Here is a 5,565-nt window from a genome sequence, read left to right as displayed (position 1 = left end):
TATCTCTCGTTCTTTTTCTTATTTTCTATTTCTCTTTCAAAATCTTAATAGCCGTTCAAGATGAGAAGAGAGAAGAGATGGGAAGATAACACAGCAGCAAAAGATAATAAAAGAATATCCAATAAATATTACAAATTAGCGACGGTTTGATATTTTCAAAAGCGTTGCAAATTATTTAGCTACAGTTTTACTAATAATTGTATAAAATTGCAGGTTCAAATTTACAACAGTTTTATAATTGTTGTGAAAAACTTTATTGATGGTTAAAATTATCTTTAAATAAGAAATAAACTGTCGTAAATAATACTGTTTTGTTGTAGTATATATATATAGTGTCTACATTCTACATTAAATAATATAATTGTTTAATTTTAAAAGAATATAAACTTTAAAACATAATTGAGAAATTTAAATATATTCTATCACCTAAAATTATAATTTATCTCTTTTCATTCACTCTTTCTGATACTTTGTATTTAGTTGCAATGCAGTTAAAATAATTATCAGTATATATTTAATTTTATTTTAGTGTCAATATGTAGTTTAAAATTCAAACTATTAAGGCTTAATATATATCTTGATATTTTAGAAAATTTTTTGTAATACCAAGGATAGAAGAATATTATGAAACAGTAAGTTAGGCTTCAAACAATGAAATATTTATATGAAACATATAAGAATTATTGTTATTAAGGGTCATTATCATTTCACGTAATGGCTCCTTCTTATTTTCCAACTAAATAAATGGACCTAAAAGCATTGATCATGCGTATAATGACGTAATGAAATGTCTATTTCCCTATCCTTGAAATGATTGGTTGGTGCATTATCGCAACCTAAAATCATTGGTTTGCTCTTTTGTCTTCCTCTAAAAATTGAAAGCTCTACGTAATTAGATGCAACTATTATGCCAGCGTACTCTTATCTACTCGAGTTATTTATGTGGGTGCACGTATATATACTTTAATAGTTATTTTTTAAATAGGATTATTTATTTAAAAACTTTAAAGTAAAAGGTATTTCAAAGTTCAACTTAACCGGCAAAAATATGCCATGATTATAAAATGGTACCAGAATGTGATGTTAAAAAAAATTGAATTGTAATTTCTGCTCTAAATAGCAATGGAATAATAGAAGAAAATTGAGAATTGAAAAGGGAAGGAGAAAGAGATTAATAAATATTGAGTGATTGAATTGGATAAACACCCATAATAATATAAGGAATATTGTACGCTATTTATATTTATAAAAATAAAGAAAACAATTAAATAATCAAATTTTTTTAACAGAATTTTACTACACCATTAATACTAATCAGTGTATTTAACTATACAATTCTAATAGAATTCATTCGCATCTTATTTTAATTTATTAACATCAATATTTATTTCATCCTCCTGCAAGCTGGAAGTACTTGATTTATGTAGATCAAGTAATTACAGTTTGAACAAAATTAAGGTAAGCAAAAGATTTTGGGATAGAAATTTAGTAAAAATGTTAGTAGGTGTGAAAGTTTGAAATTGATTATCAGAAGTTGTAGTTGATGCAGTAGATAAAACAGATTTAAAATGGTCTAAATCATGAAAAATAAGAAAATGATCCATACGTGAATGAGAATCAAAATTAGTGTTTTGTTCAACTGGTGAAAATGTTGGATTATCAATAACAGTTTCAGTGGACAAAGATTGTTTAAAAAATAAAATCAATTCATAAAACTCAGTATTTCGGAAGAGAAAGATTTTTTTAGTTTTTAAATCCAGGAGTATACTCTCTTTGATTCCAGGCTTGTAGCTCAAAAAAACACACTTTCTAGACCTTGAATCTAATTTCTGTCTTTCACTAGTAAGTGTGCATGCGAAGGTTAAAAAATCAAACACCTTTAAATGCATTAAATCTGATTTTGAACTAAACAATGCTTCATAAAGAGTTTGATTTTTGAGAGCAGCACTAAATAATAATCTATTCATGATGTGTACTAAATATTGCATTGCATATTGTTAGAAATATTTGGGTACATTTAAGTGAAAAAGAAGTGTTCGTGCTATATTCAATATGTGTTGATGTTTCCTTTTCACAACACCATTTTATTGTGTGGAGTCTCAATACAAGAGATTTCATAGACGATTCCTTTTGAAAGGTAATAAGAGTCTATTTTAAATTCAAGGCCATTGTCACTTCAAATTCATTTAACATTTTTATCGAATTGAGTTTAGACGATTCCTTTTGAAAGGTAATAAGAGTCTATTTTAAATTCAAGGCCATTGTCACTTCAAATTCATTTAACATTTTTATCGAATTGAGTTTGAACTAATTGAATAAAATCTTGAATCAATTTTCTTACTTTTTAGTTTAATTTCATGCAGTATGTCCATGTAATGAATATAGTTTTATCTTCTACAATGGTAAATAAAAATATTTGTATCCAGATGTGAAAATGATTGAAAGTGGTCCCTATATATTTATATACAACAAATCAAATATATTTTTCTGACTTTGTATTACTAATAGTAAATGGAAGCTTCTTTTGTCTTGCAAAATAGCAAGAATAACAGATATGAGAAGAATTAATGTATTTTATGAATGAAAATAATTATTTTATGAATGAAAATAATTATTTTAATGTAGAGGTAAATACTAAATTGGTACCCGAAAAATTTTGACGCTAACAAAACGGTACCTGACTTTTGTTATTGACAAAATAGTCCCTGAAAGATTTTAAAATTTGACAAAATCGCCCAACCAAAAAAAGATGATATCACAGTGAACAAAAAACGCTGATTGGCCGTCGGAAGAGAGCTTCGATGATGGCAGAGAGCTCCAGCGACGTTTCTGATCTTCTTCTTCTTTGCCATGGCGGAAGGGGACGCAGCGGCGAGGTGATGTCATGGCAGAGGGGACGCAGAAGGGACGCAACGATGTGTTGAAAAAGAAGCAGCGAACACGAGAACACAGCGAGGTATTGCCATGGCGGTAGGGGACGCAGCGGCATGCCATGGCGGTTTGGCGAAAGGGGACGTAGTGACGTGTTGAAGAAGAAGAAGCGGCAAACACGAAGAACATGGTGAGGTGCAGCGGTGTGCCATAGCGGTCTTCTTCAGCTGCCATGGCGGGAGGGGACACAGTGGCATGTTGAAGAAGAAGTAGCGAACACGAAGAAGAAGAAAAAGAAAAAGGTCGCCAGAGATCTCTGCCATCATCGGAACCCTCTTTCGACGACCACATTAGCATTTTTCATTTACTGTGACGTGGTCCTTTCATGGTTGGATGATTTTGTTAAATTTTAAAATCTTTCATGGGCTATTTTGTCAATAACAAAAGTCAGGTATCATTTTTGTCAGTGCCATAATCTTTTAGGTACCGATTTGGTATTTACCTCTTTTAATGCAATATCCTAGTATGAGGCAAATGGCCTAATCTGGCATGCCAAAGAAATTCTAAATCCTAATTTTACTGTAAACTGAGTGAAGTAAAGAAAGCTTTAACAGAAGGACAGAACAATTATTGAGGTGTTGCTTCAATCACATAGAGATCACCAATGACTTAAGCTTGTCCAATCATCTTCAAAGATGGAAGCTCATGTATCTCACAAGAAGAATTAGTGAATCTGACTTCATAATGCAATGATTTTATAAGTTTTGAAACAGAAATTAAATTATATTTAAAGTAAAGTATCATCAGAACATTAGTAAGGATCAAATTTGCTGTCAACTACACAGCTCCACAAATATCTGTAGTTATTTTCGACCCATAAAGTGCATTTACTAAAACTGATTTAATATGCATGAAAATTTTCAAAAAATTCTTAGATGAAATAAGCATGATCAGTGGCACCACTATCAAGAATCTAAAAAAAAACATGATACACTAAGAATGAGTCTATCTTTTGGTTGAGTTAAGGTAGTAGAAAAAGTGATGTGGTTGACATTACTTGAAGCTGTGATGGATGATTGCTGCAATAAAGCTATTAAGGTATCTCTTTGGTCTTGAGTTAGAGTAAGCTGAACTTCATTATTCCTTTTTTCATGACCAGAATTAGCCATATCAACACCTAAATCTTCAATTTCACCTTCAGTGTTAATATGATTAGTTGTTTTCTATTTTTAGTGTGTTGAAAATTCATTTTTCTTGTAGTAATTATCAATTAAATGTCCAATTTGGTTACAATAGGTACATTGCTTAGATGTATAACCTTTGCCAAAGATTTTCTGCGATTTACTTTCTTTGCCTGCGGTAGAATTGGACTTTCCTTTCCCTTTTTCTTTGGAGAAAGTAGATTGAGTTCCTCCTGAGGATTGCTGCACATCAAGAACATTTGCTACAATTTTGTTGTCCAATAGATCAGTAGATAGTTATCGTTCTTGCTGTGTTAGCATAGCCAAAACAGTATCTATATTTGGAAGAGGTTCAACAGCATGATCTGAGACCTCACACCAGCATACTACATACTCGTTTAATTCTCTCAGAAATTTCGTAGCAAATTCCTCTGAAGCATATTCTCTAACAACTTTTAATCCACAAGTACAATTATTTGAGCAAGATATACAGCTAGAAATAGCACTAAGACTTTCAAATTCTTTTCAAATTGACTTTAATTGTGCAAGATAGGAAGTAATAGAGAGATCACCTTGTTTAGCAGCATAGAATTCTTCTTTCAAAGCAGCAACTCTGAAAACATCACCATGAGAGTATTAATTCTTCAAGTCATTCCATAGATCCGCAGCTGATGAAGTGATTCACATGATACTCTTTGTAACTTCTAGACTAAGAGACAGATTGATCCAGGAAACGAAAAAATTGTTGCATCGATCCCACGCTTCATATTTTGGTTCATGCTCCACTGGTTTGATTATTAATCCATCAAGAAACTTTACTTTATTCTTAGATCTGAGAGTTCTTCACGTATCATGAGACCACTGATAATAATTATGAGGTGTGAGTGGGAGAGAAATGAGTGTTGTTTCTGAACTTTCTGCTAGATTCAAGAAATAAGGACTCAAAGAATCTGATATAAGCATCGCTGAAGGTGACTTATTAAATTGTACTTGAATCTGAGAGAATTGCTTCATGAATGTCGTAAACTTTTTAAAATTGGCAGCAGTTTCAGATCCATCATTTGGTTTCGAACTTTTGTCGTCATTGTTTTTCATGATTCAACAAGCTTTGATACTATGTAAAATAGTACTAGAATGTGATGCTAAAGAAAATTGAATTGCAATTTCTACTCTAAGTAGTAGTGAAAGAAGAGAAGGAAATTGAAAATTGAAAAAGGAAGGAAAGAGAGATCGATGAATATTCAGTGATTGAATTGAATAAACAATCATGACAATATAAAAAATACTGTATACTATTTATTATAGTTACAAAAAAAAAGAAAAAAAATAATCGAATTTCTTTAACAGAATTCAACTACACCACTAATACTAATCAACATGTCTAACTGTACAATTTTAATAGAATTTATATACATTTTATTTTAATTTATCAACATCAGTATTTATTTCAATGGTTATATATTTAATATATTTTCTCACACAAAATTTTTGTTTGGACTCTGAAAATTAGAAT

The sequence above is a fragment of the Arachis ipaensis genome, chromosome B02, assembly GCF_000816755.2.
Source record: "Arachis ipaensis cultivar K30076 chromosome B02, Araip1.1, whole genome shotgun sequence".
NCBI lineage: Eukaryota > Viridiplantae > Streptophyta > Magnoliopsida > Fabales > Fabaceae > Arachis > Arachis ipaensis.
The sequence above is the reverse complement of the archived record's forward strand: the minus strand, read 5'-3'. Positions refer to the sequence as shown.